The 23,625-nt window shown below is 39.3% G+C and overlaps 1 long non-coding RNA gene across 1 annotated transcript; it reads right to left on the bottom strand.

The window, feature by feature from the left end:
* Positions 1 to 22,824: 22,824 nt before the first annotated feature.
* Positions 22,825 to 23,177, bottom strand: LOC118564477. The gene is made up of 2 exons (XR_004931874.1): positions 23,114 to 23,177; positions 22,825 to 23,039 (listed from the first exon to the last, which is right to left on the bottom strand). It is a non-coding gene; the product is annotated as an uncharacterized LOC118564477 (long non-coding RNA).
* Positions 23,178 to 23,625: the final 448 nt, after the last annotated feature.

The raw sequence follows: 23,625 nt of genomic DNA, 5'->3' as shown, positions 1-23,625 counted from the left end.
GACATTTTATATTTTTTATGTTTAAACATGTGTGTTTATTATCACAGAACAGTTTATGTTTTGCATTAGACTTTTCCAATGCCATGTGAAGCTTTGATGGACATTTCCATCTGCTCTTAAAATTTCTCCTCACTCTCCACTCCTCTAGGAAGAAACAGGGGGATTTTGTGGGCACAGTAATATGGCAGACATCTTTGCCCTGGTTCCAGGTCATAAAACTCGAGAACCCAAGCTGGGGAAAGGCATCTGCCCCAGAAACAAACAAGCAGTTGCTTGAAAGAGATCTCGACTTCTCCATCTTGTGTAGCCACCAGCCACCAAACCCACCAGAAAATGCTCTCCTCTTCAGTCGTCCTGCTGTTGCTTCCAACAGTTCTCCATTTGATGTCTACCTGCGTTTGTAAACACAGGTAGAACCATCACTGAAGATTGACCATGCGGTCAGTTTCCCTGCCAGAGAATACCTGTTCTTGGCCAGTGCCTCTATGTCATATGCAAAGAACAGGTTTCCTGGCTGACATTTGGACACTCCTAACCTGAGTATTTACATAACCAGTTATAAATTATATAAAATATATACAAAACATATTGAATAATATTGGAAATAATTCACCTAAAATAGATCATCCTAAATATTTTGTTGATAATTATAGGGTTTTAAACTCATGATTTTTTTGTAGGTGTAGGACTAGCAGGTAAAATCTACAGTTTGCAGCAACATGAAGGTGAATGGGATGATGCATTTACAATAAACTGACTCACATTTATCTTCCTCTGTCAGCACCGCCCAAAACAGGGATCGTCAAAACCAAAAGTTAGAGACTGTCAACCAGAGTTTGAGATACGTACAAACAAAAGTTTCTGTTTTGCAAATAACGTTTTCACTTTGTGAGGAAAAAAGTGACTTGAAACAAAAAAATAAAAAAAGATTTTGTAAACAAAACTTTCATTTCATTGCAGCTTAAAAAGTTTTGATAAAAAATGTTTCAGATTTAAATCACTTTTTGTTTGATTGAATAATAAAGACAAATTTATTTATATACTCAGACTGCAGGTTTACAAGTGTCACAATCCCCAGGTGTTTGTCCATTTCCGCCCCCTGGGGATTGTGCGGTCTGTCGGTGTTTTTTTCCACCTCTTAGTGTGGTTTATTAGTCTAGAGATTATGTTCTTTTCTTCTTGCTTCCTGTAACTATTCCTGTAATTTGTATTGCGTACATTATGGACTTTACAATGTATTCCTGTTTCTGATAGATCTTTTTTTCCCGTCTGTCTTCAGTTCAGTTAGAAGTTTATTTTCAGAGTTTGTTCATTCATTGTGGTTTTTTGTATTCTTGTGAGGTTCTAGTTTCCTTTTTTTCTCCTGCTATTTATTTGCTCTCCCTTTTCCTCAGCTTTCCCTTCATTGCTCTCACCTGTAGGTTAGCACCTGGTTTTCTTGCTTTTGCTCTCCCTACCCTCTTAGTATTTAAGCAGTGTCATTTCACGTTTGGTCACCGGTTCCTTCTATTTCCATGTAAGCCCCTGTCTGTAACTGACCTCTGTAAGTTTGCTGACAATCATTTTTTGTCTTATAACTTGCTCTGCATCTGGGTCCTCACTCTCCTGACACCTAGAGGTTCTAAAAGTAGAATGAGCAGCCGATCCTTTAGTTATCAGGCCAACTGAATTTGATAGTTGATACAGCCAACTTAAATAGTTTACAGCTCTGTTTTGGTTTGAAAACAGTCCAGAGGATGTTGTTTTAATGAGTAATGAGGACCAGCAGACACCTGTGTGTGTGTTTGCATGCCATTTGCGGTCAGCTCTGTTGCAGACAAGTCACACAAAATGGTGACTACCTCCACCTGCAATGTCTTGAAAAATATTCTACTATGTGATTGGACTGGAGATAAGACACCAGGAAGATGCAACTTTTCTTTAGAAATTAGACAGAGACGTAACGGGTGGCTTGGGTCAAACTAATTCACAAGTAAATCAGAGTTCATACAGGAATGAGTAACCCTAATGTAATGCTTTTTAATGCTCTTTTAATGCTCGTAGAAATATTTTTAATGTCATCAACAAGTACACACACACACAGATATATATATATATATATACAGGGCAGTCAAACTTTTTTAAAGTAGCAGGCTGCACACTATCATGTAGGAGGGTGCATTTATGCCGGTGCCCGAGAGAATTTTGAAAAATAGAGTCTCCCTGATATATTTTGGAAGCTTTCAAGACAGGTGATTATTTAAACAATAGAGTCAGAGTGCATGTTTCAAATTGAATAAAAGGCAGAAAATGTGAATGATCAATTCTTCAAAAACAACTTTTGTTTTTTATTATTATTCCTAACACATACTTTTTTCACATGATGTTATCATCATGTTTTAACAAGGTAAGGTAATCTCCATTTGCATAATTTTTTTTTTTTATTTGAATAACTAGCACCACATAAAACAGATCAGATTAGGTGAGGTCTATTCATCTTATTCTTCTTATTATTATTATTCACAGTTATGTTCTAAAAACGATCATAACATTTCTTCACTAACAAAGTCAAATTTTTATGATAAAAATACAGGGTTGGAATTTGAAATTGAATTCACATGTTGAATTTATTTCAGTCATATCGCTCTTTCGAAATCTCTTATCTCAGTTTAATTTCACTTGCACTCATCACACACATGATATCATATCATTGGCGAGGATTCTAGAGACGAACACAAAATGCATCCCCTGAAAAACTTTGATAATTTGCTGCTGTAATATTATATTATATTATATGTAATATTATAGATTTTTCAGAATAAAAAGCTAACAGATGTGCATAATCAAAAAATATCAGAAATATAATTATAGAGCTATAACAAAAAAAAAACAAGGTTCTATCGTGGGTCTCTTCCTATTCAATATCCACATGATCCCTCCCTCAGATCACATATGTCACACAACAACATAAGTTACCATTTCTATGCAGAAGACACACAGCTCTACATAATTTCACCAGGTGACTATGAACCCATTCAAGGACTGAATAAATGCTTTGAAGAAATCAGTCCATGGATGTGCCAAGATTTTCTACAGTTGAATAAAAACAAAACGGAAGTATCTGGGTGTAATGATGGACTCGGATCTAAACATTCAAAGCTATCTAAACACAATTATAAAGTTGGCCTTCTATCACCCAAAGAACATTTCCAGGACTAAACAACTAATGTTTCAGTAGGATAATAATCCATGTATTTATCTTTAGTCAAAGTGATTACTGCAATAGTGTCTTCACATGCCTGCATAGAAAGTTGATCAGACAGCTGCAGTTGATCCAGAATACTGCTACCCGTGTCTTCACTAAGTAGAGCATATCACCCGGTTCTGAAGTCCTTCCATGGCTCCCTGTATCTCAGAGAATAGACTTTAAAATCCTTCTGTTACTTTATAAATCACCTGATGGCATAACACCAAAATACATCACAGACTTGTTATCAGTGTATCAACCATCGAGACCACTCAGGTCTTCTGGCTCAAATCTACTCAGCATAACCAGAACCAAACATGGAGAAGCATTATTTAGGTCTTATGCTAGATAAGTCTAGATAAGTATGTACCATTAGTCTAGATAAGGCTAAAGGTACATACTATCATAGTTTCCCCATCCAACAAACATTTGTAAGCAAGAACCAAATCGGCTAGAAGAATGTTATTTTTCTGTTAGACTTGGACACTATGCACTCACTTTCTTTAGTTTCAAATTCTTGTATTATTTTTAATATTTAAATGGAAAAGATAAAAGTAGTGTTGGTCAACAGTGAAAGTTAACTTCAAATTATAAGCACTTGCAAGGTTAGCTCACCCTTATATTACCAGTGTTGTTGCTGTTTTTACAACCTCAAAACAACTGCTAAACCGAGCACATTAAATTTTATAATGATCAGCTTTTTAATTAAGATCCCACTGATGTGAAATACCCCTTAAATCAACTGTGAGATAATCTCTTCAACAACATGCTTTGTACCATTGCAAATCATGAAATAATGACTCTCTGTCATGTCCACAGGGCCGTGTGAAGTTTTGTGTGTGTGTGTGTGTGTGTGTGTGTGCGTGTGTGTTTGTGTGTGTGTGTGTGTGTGTGTGTGTGTGTGTGTGTGTGTGTGTGTGTGTGTGTGTGTGTGTGTGTATCTCGCCTCCTCTGATTGGGTGTGACAGGCAGATGTGTCTCATTCAAGTCAACCAGGAGGGGCATAAAGAGGGGTGGGTCGCCTAGGACAGATGCCAGATAGTTTTCATTCAATCTCTGCCTCATGTATCTCAGCATACCTCTTGTGTCTTCCTTTCAGGAAGAAACCTGTTCTCTAACCCGCAGTACGTTTTCTGGTCTTCAGTCATCTTCCCCCTTGCTTCCCAGAATTCGGTGGCAAACTCACCTCTGGATCCCTTCCGAGAATATCCTCACTGCTCCTCCAAGCACTCCTCTTTGGAACAACTGTCTGAACCCCACCTGCATAGCAATATCAGAGCTCACCGGCCTTTCCACCCTTCAACACTCAATCATTGTCTCCGTCTTCCTCCTGGAACAAGGAAACAAACAGCATCAAACAAAACTGCTCCACACACCGCTACCTGTAAACCTCAGTCCTTGTGAATATATGTATCACTCTCCCTTGATTCCTTTCCACTTTGATCACATTAAGACCAAGGTTCTCCACTTCTCCCTTGTATATTCTCCCGTTTCACCTCTCATAATAATAAATACTAAAAAAGACATGCAACTACACCCAGGATCGACAGCGACTGGTGAATATTTCCATAAGTCAAAAGAGATACACCCCAGATTGATGGTGGGACATTGATTTGCATCTGATCTAGGAGGACAGGGAGCCTTCCTGTCCTTAAAAACAGCAGCGCTCCAACTGCAGGGTGCTTAGTCAAGCTGCCAGATTTGACAAACACTCCTGGATAGGTGTTGAAACATTTTCAGAAAAACTCAGCGAAATGAAGCTAAAGCGGAAGTTCAATTGAAGAAACTCATCGCCCGCCTCCATCAATCAGAGTCCAATCCGCCTCTGATGTGAGCCAATCAGCTACGAACCGCACCTCCATGAAGCCCAATCAGCATCCCACGCTCATCTTAAAAGCAACTTCAAGTCCACGTCTCAGCCTGCTAACCAGCAAGCAACAGCATCGCATCATGTCTGATTTCGAATCAGATGTCCGATTCAACCCACCCCCGACCCCTTCTCCACCATCATAGCTGAGTTCATCTAGCTTCCAAGACGTTCCTCCATCCTCAACCCATCAGAGTGTTTTCTCCGTTCAGTCTTCAGCACTCCCTATCGCCTGTTATTGGTCCGGCAGAAGACCACCATGTTGGGCCCGGTTCTGCCAGAGGTTTCTTCCCAAAGGGGAGTTTTTCCTCTCCACAGTCGCTTCAAGCTTGCTCATAATGGACAGTTCATGCAAACCTGTGTTATTATGTTGGACATCTATCTTAAACAGATCAGCATATGGACTGAATAAACGTCTTCTATCTCCACTCCACCACCAGTTTCAGAACTGGGGGGGAACATCCCTGTTCTCATACATCTACTTATGCATATTAAAGTATAATTCAGCATTAATGTTCCTGCCGAGGTCTGAGCGCCAAAGACTTAAAATATTGTGTCAATAAAATCCTTCTAATTGCCATTTCTTTCTCTGTGAGTTTTTCAGATTGAAATGACAGTTGTCCCCTATTTAAGCATGTTTACCGTTTTCAGTACAAACTCCAAGAATTTCACAACAGTGCCACCTTCAAAGCCAATTTTATGATACTTTTACTTTTGTAATTTTTTTTTTGCTTATGATCTCAGTAGCTGTTTATCCTACACAGTTTATTATTTAGATCACTGTGGGTTGTGCAGCTAATACTGCACAAGAACGCCTACTGTACATACACAGATGGAGCTCAAAAGCTGCAGCTGCTGCTCTGCTGTCTTGCTGCTCAAGCAGTGCCCTTTATTTATATATGGCTTTGGTCACATGCACAAAGACACACAAAACAATGCACATACACAGACATACGGTGCAATGACATTACCAAGACAACAGACATGGTGACATGAATATTTTTTGTCTGTGTCTGCATATCCCACATATTTCTCTGTGGCTTGGCTTGTATTTTCCCCTACCAAACAGATAATTAATGAGCTCAAAAATAAGAAATTTTAAATATCAAGAATTTACCTAATTATAAAGAAAATAAGCCTTCTGGTCAGAAGCCTTCTGCGATTGCTCTCTGGCTTTTATCCCTAATGGCTTGTGTTGAATGAAGGAGGTACAGCCTGTAATCCTTCCTGCACCTAAGCTACTTTCAAACAACTCATGCTTACAAATATGATCCTCCACAGACAATTGCACGGCTGTGAAAAAGTATTTACAGTGTTTCAAATCATCTGACAAATGTCAATATTAGACAAAGAAAACCTTATTAAATATGACATGAAGTTGTCAAATGATGATTTAACTTTTAACATTGCTCAAATGTTGCTCAAACCAAGCTGGCACTATAAAAAAGTAATTTTCCCCCGTCAACCAAAAACCTGGTTGTGCAAACCCTTGCCAGTAAAAACTGTCATCATGAATTTGCAATTACTGAAAATGAGCATTTTATATCTCCGTTGAACAATTGTGACCCACTGTTCTTTGCAGAATTATTTTAATTCAGCCACATTGGGGAGTTTAGCATAGGTGGCCTGTTTAGGGCCTTGCCACAACATTTTAATTAATTTTAAGTCCACACTTTTTCTAGACAACTCCAAAACTTTATTTTTTGTCTGAGCTGCTCAGGGGTAAACTTCCACATGTGCTTGCTTTTCATTGTCCTGCTGTCTAATCTAAGTGCACTTGAGCTAAAGGTCATGAACTGATGGCTCCTAAGCTTTCTTTTTCTGGGAGATAGCAGGATTCATAGTTGTTTTCGTTACTTTAAGTCGTTGTGAACCAGCAAAGCAGGCCCAGTTGATGACAGCACCACCTCCATTTCATCAGTCAATATGATGTTCTTTTCTAAAATGCTGTTAATTTTCACCACTGTTCATTTTCTATTTGTGGATAGTAGCTCTGACTGTGGTTCATATAAAATGGCTTTGTGTCTTTTCAAAACTAACTGATGCTAATGACTTTGTTTGGTCGTGTGTTCTTATTAATTTTTTTTAATAAGAGCTTTGATGAGCTCCTTTTTGAGATCTTTCAGACAACTACGTGCTGTCAGACAGGCCCTTTTAGAGGGACATCTGGATTCTATCGGCCTGGGAGTAAACTTGGCTTTCCAATAAAGGTGGCTAATTATAGATAAATTACAATGTTTAAAGGAGGACAATTACGTTTTTAAAGAAGTCCAGGTTAGTTAGGATTGCTGATAAATGAACTCATCATTTGAACACTTAATTTTGTATTTGCTCAGGTTATCTTGGTCTTTTATTTCAATTAGATACATAATTTGAAACCTTCCAGTATGACCAAGAAGAAAAAGACTAAATAAATCTATAAGGGGATAATAGTTTTTTTCACAGCACACAATGTCATTTTCTTTATGGATAAGACTTGACTGATTCAGCGACTGAGGACACATCTAATAACATTACTTGATTAATTCCCTATGGTAGATCTTAATTAACACAGCAGAACAACATAGATGATTCTCATGCCAGTGGTATTTGGTCAGTGGGGATAAATACTTGAAGTTGATATGCTCATTCAATATTCATTATTTCCCCGTCCTATTTTCTCACGGGGCAGAGCAGGTCTGTGCGGAAATCAGTCTATCCTCCTTACATCTAAAAATTCATGGAGTGTAAATCAAGGACTTCATGTTAAATTAATTTTATTAAAAGACTAAACTATTTTAAAAATAAATGAAGCATAAAATGCTTTTGCCCAAGTTGATTTGGCCACCTTTAACTAGAATTAGCCTTGCATTTGAATGATATGAGATAAACATTTAAAAATCATGTAAAAGCTGACTTGGACTTGTCAATTCTTACCCCGTCCTACATGAATGAATTTTGCCAGGGCACATGGAGTTAGGATTGCACAGGGCTGCCTTCCATTCTCGGTTTACTGTAACAATGATGAGGGAAATATCTCAGAGGATGGATTTATTATCCTTATCAAAAAGCCCTAGAGAAGCCAAATATAAACCATTCATCTGCTCTCAGCCCTGAAGCACAAAGCCCAAGGGAGTGGCAGTAAGACAGCTGAAATATGCTCTTTAAAAGTGTGTTGAAAGGATGTGCCACAGTGCCGCACAAACCTACAATATGATCAGGACAGCAGCACAGTGGGCTGTTCTCCAAACCTGTTATTGTTTCCATCATGTCTGACAAAGTCTGGGAGGATTGAATTCACAAAGGAAAACTGTCTCAGAGGCTTCTTGCTTTCATTGTTCAGTTTGTTTAGATGGTTGATGAAATCTAATTATATAAATTCACACAAACATGAAGCGAAAAAACCACCAGGACATGTGGGAGGTTTTGAAAAAACTATTGTTCTAAGACAATCTCTTACAAAAATGTGGAAAATGGGCTTGATTTTACACTATATGAAAAACCTATTCTAAATAGCAGGAATGAATTATACGAGCTTTTACAATTATTGTAAAATACATATTGATAAATCCATAATTTAACACATTTGTTAAACACATTCAAATGAAGCAGTTACAGAGAGGAACATATGAACTAAATGAGCAAAAGATAAATAATTTTTCACCATCCCGTTAAATCATTATTTATCGATCCATTTAACGATAAATTTTTTTTTAGATCTGTATATGTAAGTACTTTTTCCAGTCTCTCCGTTTATTGTATGATGAACTAACAGTGCGCAGAGAGCTTCATGGAATGGGTTTCCTTCATCAAGGAAACATCCAAACCTGTCATCACCAAGTATGATGGAAATGATTGCATGTAGTGATATAAAGCACTACAACACTGGATTTGAAAGCAGTGGAGAGGTCCTCGGTGGAGTATTTCAGAAGCTGGACCCAGCCACCTAGTTCCCACAGAAAGAATCCAAGATATTTTAGACAATTTAATACTCTCTACTTTATAGGAACAGTTTGGAGATGGTCCCTTCCTGTTCCAACATGAGTGCACACCAGTGTGCAAAGCAAGGTTCACAAGCTCATGGATGACGGAGTTTAGTGAGAAATAACTTGACTTACCCATGCAGAGTCCTTAGCTAAATGTGATAGAACCATGTCTGGATCATTTAAGCTGGACAGAGATTGTGAGCCAAGCCCTCTATTCGAACATCAGTGTCTAACCTCACAAATGCACTTCTGGAAAAATAGTCTAAGACACACTCCTAAACCTTGCGGAAACCCTTCTCAAAAAAGGCTTTTCATATGTTCCAGTTTATTCCTATGTTCTTTGTATTTTTGGATATTCCTTTTGAACTTTGGTCCAGCTACAACCTTTAGATCTTCCAGCACTATTCAGTGGCCCACCAGAGAGCTCCAGAGCCTGCTTTGTGCTGTCTGAGAGCATTATTTAGCCGCCTCAGAATTCCAGAGCCCACTTCATGCCGCCTCAGAGCCTGCTCCTCATCTCACCTGTACCAGCTTCTCACCATCTCCTCCTCTACTATGCCAGCTCCTCATCTTCTCCTCAATGCGCCTGTGCCATCTGTATCTCTGAACTCTGTAGTTCGGCGTCTTCTGTGGTCTGGAGTCAGACACACCCTGATGCAAGTCTCACTATTAGCTTCTGGTTTAACAATAGGGAGGATTTGTCCCATCGCCGTCTGCCAAGTCTCCTGCATCGTCTGAACAAACTGAACAATGAAAGCAACCGTAGAAGCTATTTCCGGCAAAAGAGAATCAGAAGCGGAAGGAAGGTAAATGGAACCCAATGACTGGTTAGCAGAGTCTGAGGGAACCAACTGAGTTGTCGGTTTACGGGCAACAATGTGAAGGACTGGACCACTAACCTGAAGTCGGGGAGCAGAGCCTGGAGAGCCAGCAGAAGATCAGATCGGACTTATCCGGGAGCGGAGGTCCGTTTGCGGATGAACTGGCAGGGGTTCCGTTAGGGACTTTCCAGGGGCGTAATCCAGGGGGGTCCGGGTCCAAAACACAGAGAGGCAATTATTCGGCGGCAGTACAGATAGGGAGATCCGACAGGGGAGGTCCAGGTCTGGTCCAAGTTCGATCACAGGTGGGCTCAGAAGAATCACAGGGGTCAGGCAGAAATCCGGTACTCACAGACGAAGGTCAGGTCTCCAGGCAGACAGGAAGAAACAGTAAATGGAACAGGCAGGCTCTGTAACTTAGGCAGAATCGGGTCAGGCAACAGGCAGGCAGAGAAAAGAACACTGGGATGCTCATATGGATGGCTTGAGACAATCTATCACTGGTATCTGATCTGCATAGGGATTATAAGGAGGTGAAAACAGATGGAACCAATGAGGACTAATTGCTGGCAGGGTGGAGATGAGCAGGTGTACTGATAGGAGGACAAGATCAGTGCCAGTGCAGAGATCATCACAGATTATTCACAGGAAGCTGGCTCCCTGATTTAATTCAGAAATTGGAGAGAAAATGGTGCTCTAACCACCAAGAGGAATCCTACCTAATCTGGAGGGACAGTCTATTGTTGTATAACAAGACCCTTCACAGAGTTAGAGCAGCATATTTTTCATCATTAATTGAATAAAAATAATCCTTAATTTCTCTTCAGTACAGTTGCCAAACTTAGTCAGAGTCACAGCTCCGTTGATCCATCCATTCCCTTAGCTCTTAGTAGTAATGATTTTATGGGATTCTTTATACATAAAATTAATTCCATTAAAAATAAAATAATTGGCATCCTTCCAAACATGATTACCTCGTCCTCAGTTAGTGAGGCAGCATTGAAGGAATCTTTAGAACCTGTGCAGTGTCTGAACTGTTTAAAAGCAGTAGAGCTTTCTGAGCTATCTAAAATTTTAGCTTCATCTAAACCTTCTACCTGTATGTTAGACCCAATCCCAACCAAGTTGTTTAAGGAGGTATTCCCTCTGATCAGTGGTCCTATTTTAGACATGATTAATCTATCCTTGGTAAATGGATATGTACCACAGGCTTTTAAAGTAGCTGTTATTAAACCTTTATTTAAGAAACCTTCTCTTGATCAAGATGAATTTGTAAATTACAGACCTATATCTAATCTTCTTTTCTTATCTAAAATTCTTGAGAAAGTAGTTGCTAATCAACTCTGTGAACATTTACAAAGTAATGACCTGCTTGAGGAGTTTCAGTCAGGCTTTAGAGTTCATCATAGCACTGAAACAGCTCTGGTGAAGGTCACTAATGATATTCTCATGGCCTCAGATAATGGACTTGTGTCTGTACTTGTCCTGTTAGATCTCAGTGCTGCATTTGATAGTTGATCACAATATTCTCCTACAAAGACTTGAGCATACTGTAGGGATTAAGGGGAAAGCATTAGGCTGGTTTAAATCTTATCTGTCGGACAGATTCCAGTTTGTTCATGTTAATAATAAATCTTCCTCAAACTCTAGGGTCACTTGTGGAGTACCACAGGGTTCAGTCCTTGGACCAATTCTCTTTACTATATATATGCTTCCGATCGGCAAAATTATCAGACAGCATGGGAATAATTTCCACTGTTATGCTGATGACACTCAGCTATATTTATCCATAAATCCTGATAAATCCAATCAGTTACTTCGACTGTAGTCATGTCTTGATGACATCAAAAGCTGGATGACTTTAAATTTCCTGTATTTAAATTCTGACAAGACCGAAGTTGTAATCTTTGGACCAGAGTCTTAAAAAAACAAACTTCTTAATCTCTCACTTAATCTGGATGGCATTAAATTGGCCTCTGGTAATAAAGTAAAAAATCTTGGTGTTATTTTTGACCAAGACATCATTTAAATGTCATATTAAACAGGTTTCCAGAGTTTCCTTTTGTCACCTCTGGAATATTGCCAAAATTAGAAACATTCTGTTCAGGAGTGATGCTGAAAAACTAGTCCATGCATTTGTTACTTCAAGGCTGGACTATTGTAATTCTTTACTATCAGGAAGTCCACAAAATGCAGTTCAAAGTCTTCAGCTGATCCAAAATGCTGCAGCAAAAGTTCTGATGATCAACCAGAGGGATTATATTTCTCCTGTTTTAGCTTCCCTTCATTGGCTTCCTGTTAAATCAAGAATATAATTTAAAATTCTTCTTCTAACGTATAAAGCCCTTAATAATCAAGCTCCATCATATATCAGAGCTCTGATTACCCCGTATGTTCCTAACAGAGCACTTCGCTCTCAGACTGCAGGTCTGCTGGTGGTTCCTAGAGTCTCTAAAAGTAGAATGGAAGGCAGATCCTTTAGCTATCAGGCTCCTCTCCTGTGAAACCAACTCCCACATTTGGTCCGTGAGGCAGACACCCCGTCTACTTTTAAGACTAATCTTAAAACTTTCCTTTTTGACAAAGCTTATAGTTAGAGTGGCTCATGTTACCCTGAGCTACCTGCTATATGCTGGTAGGCTTAGGCTGCTATAGGCTTAGGCTGTTGGAGGACATCAGGGCCTATTTTTCTCACTCTACTGAGTTCTACTGTTCTCCAGTCTACTGTAGACCTCAGTGGTTTGTGCATCAAGGAGTATAGCACGAGTCAACCATTGTCGCGAAACTGATTGATTAGTCACTTAGTTTGTGTACTGGCTTATCCTGCCAATATGGCGCCTGGCAGTTGTGTGACGTCATCTCCTAGAGCTCTATAGAATGCTGTTTATCTGAATTAACACAATATTTCAATCAACAAATACTCTTTACTAGGCTAGTGAAATGTAACTAAAACTACAAAACAAAAAAAAAGATAAAGCAGCAGGCAAAAAATAGTTTGATGTATTCTAGATCCTCAGACACAATTTGTTAATGTTTCTTTTTCAGCTTGAACTTGGGAGTCCTTGGTAGTGTATTTTAGCATAAGTGCAAGAGGCCATGATTCATAAAAATCAAAAGGTGTAGAAAATCTACTTCACTACTTCCAAACACTGGGAGCAAAGATTATTTTTCCTTGTAGATGAGTATCCCAATGTCACTTCATTTTCTGAGTCTTTCTTCTGTCTGCTGAAGATGAATATCCAGCCCAACCCTGAAATAACTGAGCCGGCAATGATGACTAATGTCAGCACACAAAGGACTTGAGGAGGCACAATCGCTCACTGTCATAAAGTTTGCCTCACCCAGACATCCTGCCCTGAATTTTCTCAAGTGGTCAGCTTTTACTTGTAAACATCTTGTCCTTTAAGTTAGATGTGCACAAATCTTGTATTTTTTTCTTTTCAATTCAATTCTGCTCCTGACACTTGGGTTAGGTTAATAGGGGAAACCCAGGAGCATTTTCCTCAAAACATTGTTGACGGTTCCCATTGGCTGACTCTATGCCAGTATATGCAATATTCACACCAAAAACTGGCATTTATAAAAATTACATGACCCACAAAGAGTAACTTCAACATCAGAATAACAATAGCTGTAGATATTCATGTAGACCCCCTCTAAATATGCAGGGAATAGGAGAAAGGTTTTTTTTTTATTCACAGTAAAATTATTCATTGATTTATAATATTAACTGCGTGCCTTTGAATAAAGACAAAATCCCTTTCAATTTAAATTACAATCAGAATCACCTGCAGTTAATTATTCATGCTTCACATGATGAGGTACAGAGAACAGGCTGTCACGAATAGTTGTCAAATTAGCCTTCATTGACATTAACTGGATGTACTACACCAACCACTAATTATTTTTCGTTTTTCCCCTCTTGAAAAAGTATAATGGCATAGAAGCTAATTTCACGTACATTGATAAGCCACTGATATCATTCATCGAGTGGAACATGTCAATTTAATTTGAAACACAGAAGTTGCTTATTCGGTAACTGAAATAAAAGGAAACATCCTCCTTCTATTAGGTGTTACTGTGCAGTGAAATGCTTTTGTACATGTCATAAATGCTTAAATTGTCTGATCTTCACAGTGCATTCTGGTTATGATGGATACAATAATGCTTATTCACATACTGTTCCGTTCACCTAGTCTTCTTTGCCACAAAATAAAAGGCATGAAACGGAGTGAAATGAGCCTTTTTTCTGAGAACAGGATGCTGAACTTTCGGCAATAACGTGCTTAACACAAAATCCCCTCTTGGCAAATGCAGTGGTGTTTGCTAAGATAAGCCCCTGTCATTTAAAATATCACTATCTGCTGACAGTTTGTAGCGCTCAGCGAATATGCAGAGTGATGCCAGTGCTTTTCAAAAGGACGTATTTTCTCTCTCTTATTGAAATCTGGGCCAAGTGACACACTGGACATGCAAACAAGATATAAGGTCAGAGTCAATCAAGCTGAATCTTTTGCTATTCAGGCATGTTGACATTTCATTTACCAATATCAACAGCCAATTATCTCAATAAAGAAGTTAGACTTTTAATCTGGCAGTTTTAACTTTGAGTTTTAATCCTTCGTTGGATGGGTTTGGCATTGGGATTTTCAGAAAGCATTATCCAAATAAATAAAGCATATGTTTGTTTTTGTTTTTTTCTACTGTTTCTCAGAGACAGAGCAAGGGAGAACTCAGTGGAGGAGATGAGTGGCTGAGATCTCGCAAGTGCTATGCGCAAGTAAAAATGGCTGTATATACACAATAGCAATCCGATCTACCCAGGTAAGAGAAAGCCAATAATTTAAAGTTAACCTAACTAACATTCAAATATTAACAATTGTTTCATATTTCCTAATAAAACACACTGGACAAAGAGACGTTGACCAGTCTTGAGAGCTACCTGGAAAAGTGTTTTGACAGGATCATAATGAGGAAGGCGAAAAGTTCCACAACCATGAACACACCATCAACAAAGTGCTTGAAGTGAATTATGATGTAAACGCCGCGTATGGAAATTAAACAACCTTGCCTGTGATTCCGAATGGTGACCACCAGCCCAGCGACTCAGCGAACAAACAGTTCCCTGAGGAAAATGAGAATCCCTGGACCACTTTGGGTGCAAGACCAAAGGATCAACGAACCCTCCACCTAGACAAAGAAAACTGGCCGAGACTACAGAGAAGTGTCCCAAGACAAGTGAAGAAACAACGGACCGTTCTCACAGCAAATAATAGAAGTAAACCTGCTGGAAATGTTGGAATTCTGTTACAAAACAGATTCGCTCCACTCCAAGATATGACCCAGAAGGATCATGACAACAATCTAAAGTATGTCAACAATCTTCACTCTAAGCTACCAGAGAAAATAAACACGCCACAGGGCCAAGGACCCTGATATTATGCATTGGATCTGTAAGTGGGAGTAAACATTTCTATAACAAGAAAAACACAGAGGTTTTGATTTATAACCCTTTGAACTATGGCCTGGTGTCTAATGTATCAGACATCCTTCCAAAGATCTTGAAAAAACGCCAGAACCTGAAAAAAACAATCATACAAGCTGAAGCTTTGGGCGAAGCCACCCGGAGAAAATCAGAAGTATTGATAGAGGATTACATTTGTCTGCTGAATTTAGTTTATGGCCTTAATGTCAAGGTGTTTCTCAGTGGCCCTCATGTGCCCATTAAGTGTGGAGATGAGAATTCTGATGCTAAAACAAATGGCTGAAAAAAACATGCAAACAAACAGCTGTAACCTTCATAGACAACTTTAACATCTTTTGGGAGAGGAGACATCTGTTCAACAGAGACGGTTTCTCTCTAAATAGGTCAGGTGCAAAACGGATGATTTCACATCTTCTATTATGTGAATCATGCACCATGAGCTTTGTCCCAAACCAATGCTCAATCAGTGCTAAAACAAATGATAAGCCCAGTACAGCCCAAACAAGCCAAGATAAAGATAGCCAGAAAGATGCCACAGAAAGAGGCTACGTCAGAATTACAGGAGGATTCATCTTGGATCTCAACAGGAGGACAGTAAGAGGACTCCCCTTTATCTTCCAGAGAGAACCAAAAACCTCCATCCCCACCAACACTGGTCCAGTCTGCACCCACCTCCCCTTCTTCTCCACAAAGCCCAGATGTTCCTTTTCTGGAATTTTCTTACAACATGAACAAAGTTTTTAAGATTTGTCTACAGTTGACATCCTCTCCACATAGCCATTCTGACAACCGCAGCTCTGTGAATATACCAGCATCTTCTAAAAGCCGCAGAGCCCCAGATCCTCCTCTATGTATTACGGAACATGCCTGTGCTCAGGACCTTCAGATAACTTCTCTGTGATACACACCGGGCCCTAGCAGCAACCTTATCAGACAAAAAGATCAATTTAGACAAACTATTACTCCAGAACTACAGGCCCATCTCAAACCTCCTTTATCAGTAAGATTATAGAAAAAGCTGAGTTTCAACAATTAAACACCTTCTTAACAACGACCAGCCGCTTTGACGTTTTCCAGTCAGGTTTCCTCACCACAGTACAGAGACCGCCCTTATCAAGGTGTTTAATGACATCCATATAAATACAGACTGTGGAAGAACCACCGTGCTGCTTCTATTGGACCTCAGTGCAGCATTGATACTGTCGATCACTCCATCCTGTTAGAACACCTGGAGAACTGGGTCGGTCTTTCTGGTGTAGCTCTCAACGGGTTTAAATCCTACTTAAAGGACAGGGAATTTTTTGTATCAGTAGGTAACTTTACATCAGAGATGACAAAAATCACATGTGGGGTTCCCCAAGGGTCCATTCTGGGTCCCCTCCTCTTCAATATCTACATGCTCCATCTAGCTCAGATCATAAAAAAACAACATCAGCTACCATAACTATGCAGATGACACACAGTTTTACATCACCATGTCACCAGGTGACTATGAACCAGTTCAAGCACTGAATAAATGCCTAGAAGAAATTAATGCCTGGATGTGGCAAAATTGTCTTCAATTGGATAAAAAACTGAAGTAATAATCTTTGGACCAATAGAGAAGAGATCAAAGGTTAGCACACAGCTTCAGTCGCTTCAGCTAGGAACCACTGATCAGGCCTGAAATCTGGGTGTAGTGATGGACTCAGACCTGAACCTCCAAAACTAAAGACAGTTACAAGGTCGGCTTTCAATCACCTGAGGAACATTTCTAGGATTAAAGGACTGATGACTCAGCAGGATCTGGAAAAACTAATCCATGCATTTATTTTTAGTAGAATTGATTACTGCAACGGTGTTTTTACAGGTCTGCCTAAAAAGTGGATCAGACAGCTGCAGCTGATCCAGAACCTGCTGCCCGCGTCCTCACTAAGACTAAGAAAGTAGAGAACATGGACCCAGTTCTGAAGTCCTTCTATGGCTCCCTGTATCTCAGAGAATAGACTTTAAAATCCTTCTGTTAGTCTATAAATCCCTGAATGGCTTAGCACCTAAATACATCACAGACTTGTTATCAGTGCATCAACTTTCCAGACCACTCAGGTCTTCTGGCTCCAGCCTACTCTGCATACCTAGAACCAGAACCAGACATGGAGAAGCAGCATTTAGTTCCTATGCTCCACTGATCTGGAACAAACTTCCAGAAAACTGTAAAAGTGTGGAATGCCTGAGTTTCTTTAAATCAAGATTAAAAACACATTTGTTTAGGATTGCCTTCGACTGTTCTAGTTAAACTGTTCTACTGAAACATCATTAGTTAAACTTTTTTTTAATGTTCTACTTTATTTCTACATTTTATTCCTACTTGCTTTTATTCTGTTTTATTTTCCTATATCTTAATCATGTAAAGCACTTTGCATTGTCTCTGTACTGAATTGTGCTATATAAATAAATTTGCCTTGCCTTGCCTTGCCTTACACAAGGAATTTAAAGCGTTGAGAGAGGTACTGGAATACAGCCAGAAACATCCAGGTTCCATCACAGTCAAGAATAAATCACTGAGGGAGGAAGTCAGGAAGCTCACCAATGGGATGATTCAGCTGTCCAGTGAAAAGCCCAAAGTATGAGAGATAACCTGATCTTTGCCGGTATCCCAGAGCAACAAGGCAAGGATGCCAAGGACACAATCTGTGTTTTTAAATAGATTAACTATACTAGGTAGATTGTATTTTTTGGGCCCCCTCCATCAATGTTATTTATGAAGTGAAATCTGAAACTTACCAAAGTTACAACTTAAAAGTTAATTCACAGTTTACATAGCACAGTCTTTAGTTACGATGTGTTGGTTCTTTGGATATCAAAATAAGTCATGTGTCATATATTAATAATATATGACAAATGTCTGATAATAGTCTATCAGACATTTTTTTCATTGTTATTACTGTAATGATACATTACTACAAGGCTCTATTAAATGCTATTAAATTATCCTTATCTTATCCATTGTGAATGTTATTGTTAAGGCAGTAGTACTAGTAAGTGTCAGCATTGCTATGTAAACACAGCAAATAAGTTAAATGCTGTAAGCTATTGTATTTTGCAAAAAATCTTAATTAAATGTGTTGATTAAATTGAATAGTTTAGTAAGTAGTCAAACATACAAAGACCAATAAAACTTGCAGTATAAGAAACTGTGCTGTAGTGGTAAAGATGTTTATTTTCATGGACAATCATCACCTCTCTTCAATTTTATGGTTTTCAACACTCAGCAGCTCAGCACCTGGTCTGGACTGTTCAGCAGTTTTCTCCACTGGTCTGGATGTTTTTCTGGACGCTGTACTGTGTAAGCAGATTTAATCACATAAATATTGTAGATAAATAAGCATTCATTAAATGACTGGATCTTTATGTTTGAACCAAGAACACATTTTTCACGTTTATTTACTGTCCTGCTCAGACATCCAAGGAAAACTGAATTCTTGTCCCATCCTCTGGAGCCCATATTCATACCTGTGATTAAGTATAGGAACAAGAAGACAAACATGAAACTTTGACATTTATTAAGACCATTTAGAAAGTGTCCAACAATAAATAATAATAAATAAAACCAGCAGCACTTACTGAGAAAACCATTTAGTATGCACCACTCAGGGATAATCTTCAATTTTCTAGTACCTCAGGCCTCCATCACAGCAGAAACAAACACGTCTTGACAGCACCATCACAATCTTGTGGCGAAATAATAAAATGTATACATAAGATGAAAGAGAACTGTTTCAGATTTAAACATACTTGGTTTGTTCCTGAAATTTAATTTCATAATAGTAGGCAGTATAGCCCTATATTATACATTTAAGTTGTATTCATTTTACATAAAATTTTAATATTCACTTTATTCAGATTTAGATTTTTATATGGAAATCTTACATTTACAGATGCTCTCTCCTGAGTTTTGATGAGGCAAAGTCCTCAATAATGTCTTCAAAATCCAGGGAGTTTCTAAATCCATTCTCAATTGCCAACAGGGCAAAGGCATTACTTTTTTTTCTGATACTGCTGCTCTCCAGTATGTTTTCACTCATTTCATCAATGAAAATTATCGTAAACCTGAACAGATCCTATTAACTCGTCCCAAGGAAGGGCAGTCCACACAAAGAAAGAAACTGAATAGTTGCCACTATAGGTTTCAAAATGTTGAGCCAGTATGCTTTCTCAGACTCCTGAATCTATGTGTGCATTTTTATTTCCAAGTGATGATAGACTGAGCAGAGCAGTGCGATGATCCATACTATTCTCATGTTTATGTGAGTGATTAGCACAGTCATTAAATCCAGTGACAAATTGATTGTCTCTTATACTGAACAACTTAAAGCAGTAACATAATACATTGCCAATAGACGGTGAGCACTAAGCAGTTTCGTGACAGTGTTTCTCTATTTAGCTTTTTTCTAAAGAAATGTTCCTCAATTAAGCTTCTGTTAATTTCCCCATATTTCCTTTGTGATGCAGAGAGATATTTTGACTGGGATGGTTTATTGCAATGTACGCCTGCATCCTGTTTGGTCCAACTTTGCAGGATCAGGTGGATTGATTTTCAGTACTCTTTCTTGGTCTAGATCAGGGGTGTCAAACTCATTTTGGTTGAGGGGCCGCATGCAGCTTAATCTGATCTCAAGAGGGCCACACGAGTAAACTCATTGCAAGATTAAATAGAACTAATAATAGTGGATTGTTGTTGATTTTTATATTAAATGAATTTCAATTTTACGCAATATATTGTGAATAACCTCAGCGTTTCTAAGAAAAATATGTGCAATTTCAACAATACTTTTACTCAGTTAAACATTTACTTAAGTGCGTTATGCATAAGAACTGATCACAGTGATTGTACAATGATGAAAAACATTTATTCACATTTTTTGGAACTTAAAAACACTGTCCTGCATGACAAAATACATCAAACAGATAAAAATTAAGAAATTATTTAAAATAAATTTTCCACATCTGAAGCTCAGTGCTACCATCTGCTGATTAAAACACAGCGCCCCTCGTGGACAATATAGGAACTGCAGATTTTCAATTAAACAAAGTACATGTTTTTTTCAATAATTGTTTATCATTCTCTTCCTTTTAACTCCTCTTTCTTTCACCTTTTCTTTTTTCTTCTTGTTCTTCCTTTCCTCTCCTACTTTCCCATTGTAGTGTCCATATCACTTGAGATATTCCCCGCATGAATCATAATAAAAGTATTCACATGCGTAAATCAAGCGGAGCACTATGGCAAAAGCAGTACTGCTCCACTTGTGACAGTCAAATCTGATGAGCTCTTTTTGCCATTAAGACAACAATTATGATTGCCACATTGCCAGACAGAACACTGGGGAAAAAATAAATTAAAAAAATCATTGTTGAATAATGATAACGCATTTAGCCTGCAGGCCGTTTCCGGCCCGCGGGCCATATGTTTGACATCCCTGGTCTAGAGGCTCCGTCAGAACTATACTGGGCTTACTCTGTCTGGCCAGCTGCAGTTCTTCCATCATTTGGTCATTCTGTGACTGTCCTAATGTTGACGGCGCCACAGCGTCTTCTGCCGCGTCCTCGGGCCGTGTCTCCAGACCAGACTTGGCCTCTGTCTCTGCTGATACATTCAAAGCTACCGGATGGCTGCCTGACAGAAACTTCTGTATAGCCCCTATTCTTTTGTCCCTCTTAATTATTTTTTATTTCACAATTTTGCCGCACCTGAAAGCATTTAGAATGTTAAACGTCCTACTCCAGCCTGTAAGCTAGCTGACCCACTTAGCCCTGACCTCCTGTCAGACTGAACTGACTGCCGTTAATGTGACTTAACAAAACGTTCAGAAAAACATCACAATGTTTTTTAAATTAATAAATATTGACATTAATTGATTAATGATTTAAAACTGATCTAAAAGGGGCAAATGATAAAAATCGAATAAAAATCACTCAACTGTGACAAAAAAAATAAATGTGGTTTGTTAAATATAAGGTCTCTCCCTCCAACAACTTTGTTAGTTAATACATTTATTTCTGTTAATGACATTGATTTATTTTGTCTCACAGAAACCTGGTATAAACCTTAGTATAAATGAGTGAACTTCCTCTAATTATTTAAATGTCCACATTCCCACAACTACAGGAGGAGAAAAAGGAGTAGCAACTATTTTTCAGTCCGAGTTATTAATTAGTCCCAGGCCAATTAATAACTACCTTTCCTTTGAACATTTAACTCTTAGTTTCCCTCATCCAAACTGCAAATCAATAACACGTCTTCTGTTTTGTATCGTCCACCAGGCGAGTGGCTGTTAGGCACTATCAGTCAGTACTCACTCTACCTGCCAGCCTCTCTACATAAACCTCTCTCAGTCTACTCTTCCCCGCCGGCTCGTCTTCAGTCTCTACCAACACCACGCCTGTCAAGTCCTGTTCTCATCAGTCTCCATTCCAGAGACGGGCAGTCATGGGAGGCATATGAGGCCAGGCCTCACTTGTCATCATGGAAAGAAAGAAAAAAGAAAAGAAATTGTGATCCACTCAGTCATTTGTAATAAGTATTTTTTGATCTAATTTACAAATTTTTGATCATATTCTCTCTCAAAATCACAGACTTTTCGCTATTTTCCATGTAAATCCTTGGTGGCGCTTCATAGTGAAGCCGGTGAGGCCGCAGCGAGCTTGGCCTCCCCTGGGATTGCGCAATCCCATGTTAACTGCGCTGGCTTCCATTCTGTGAATGTATCTTCCTGTCTCTAGATCATAAATTCAATTGTTCAAACAGTTATGAACTGGTTTTCCACAATTTAATGTATGTGGATTATGAATTGTGTTTTGGTCTTCAAACTGTGAGCAGGTAACATGTTTTCGTGCTGCTGGGCGATCATAACCAGCAGAGAACTGGTTGTAGGTGAGGCCGGCAGTTCCTTGGCCTCTAGACAGGGGGCGCTCAAGGAGCACCGCTCTTGATCCCAAAACTGCAAAGTGACACCAAGTTATGGATGTTTTATTAGCGAGTTTTGCTAAACAAGTAAAGCACTAAAAAGACTCTAAACATCCAGCCAGAACAGGACTGATGAAGGAAGGCTTTCCTCCCTGGCAGTGAGCTCCACTGAGACTGAGAGACTTTTAAAACTGAAGAAGATAAAGAGAACTTTTACCTGAAAGTGACTGATATTTTTGTTCAGAAAGAGCGCCGCATGGACTTCATTTATAAGTAGCGGTAAGACAGCAATAATTATTCATGTTTTGTTTTTGTAATGAAATGTGCAGAATGTGGGTTAAAATTTTTGAATGTGTTACAAATGCAGAAATCCATCATAACTCATAAACTGTTACCAATCAAATGACAAATAATTTAGTTTTATTTGTTTTCATCAAAGAATCAATTGTTACGGTGGCAGCACAGCAGGGGTGAGTGTCCTGTTTTCTTTCTGTTTATCTCAGCATGTTCTGTGTTATTTTCTTTGGCCCTATGTCTCGCCCCTCCCTACGGTTCTCTTCCCTGCGTTCTGGAACCATCCTCCGCCAAGCCACCGCCTCCTGCCACCTTCACACCTGAGACTCATCATCTTCATCACACGCAAGATAAAAACCCGGTCGATCTCACCACTCATCACTGGATCGTCTGCTGCATTCATCCTGGTGCCGCTGATTCTCCTAGAGCTCCCTGCGTCTAGACAAAATATTTCCCTGGTGTTTCTCCCTTGCGCTAATCCCTTTTCTGTGTTTCCTTTCAGGTTCACTCACCTTGCTGATCTTCAGCCAGCTGGGCTCGCGACCGATTCTCCCCTCCCGGACGCTGCCACTGCGGCTCACCATCCACTTCCCAGTTGGTTGCTCGCCGGCCGGCCGGTGCCCTCCTCCTCTGGGTCTCGAGTCAGTCGTTCCCGGGTCGCCTGGGTTAGTCCCCCTGGTTCGCGCTTTCCATCCACGTTCCTGCGCCCTCCCCCCTGGAGAACCGTACTCCCACTGTACTTAAACCCTTTACTGCTCTAATTAAAAGAAACCGTTTTTTCTGAGTGGTTGCGTGTGGGTCCATTCTGTCAAACCATAACATCAATATTTTTCTATGTCTCTTGGTGAATTCATTTGGCTCAATCAGTCTCCTTCAGAACTTTGCAATGAGTCTACTCTGTAGAGTTTATATATTTATAAATCTGACTCTGATGACGTCAGTGCCTCACCAGCTATGAACTCTACCGCACGTCACTGCTCCATTCACTCTACGTCTGTTAGCCAAGTAAGCTCTCGGCTTGGTT

The sequence above is a fragment of the Fundulus heteroclitus genome, chromosome 11 (assembly GCF_011125445.2).
Source record: "Fundulus heteroclitus isolate FHET01 chromosome 11, MU-UCD_Fhet_4.1, whole genome shotgun sequence".
Taxonomy (NCBI): domain Eukaryota; kingdom Metazoa; phylum Chordata; class Actinopteri; order Cyprinodontiformes; family Fundulidae; genus Fundulus; species Fundulus heteroclitus.
This window is presented reverse-complemented; position numbering and strand designations above follow the sequence as displayed.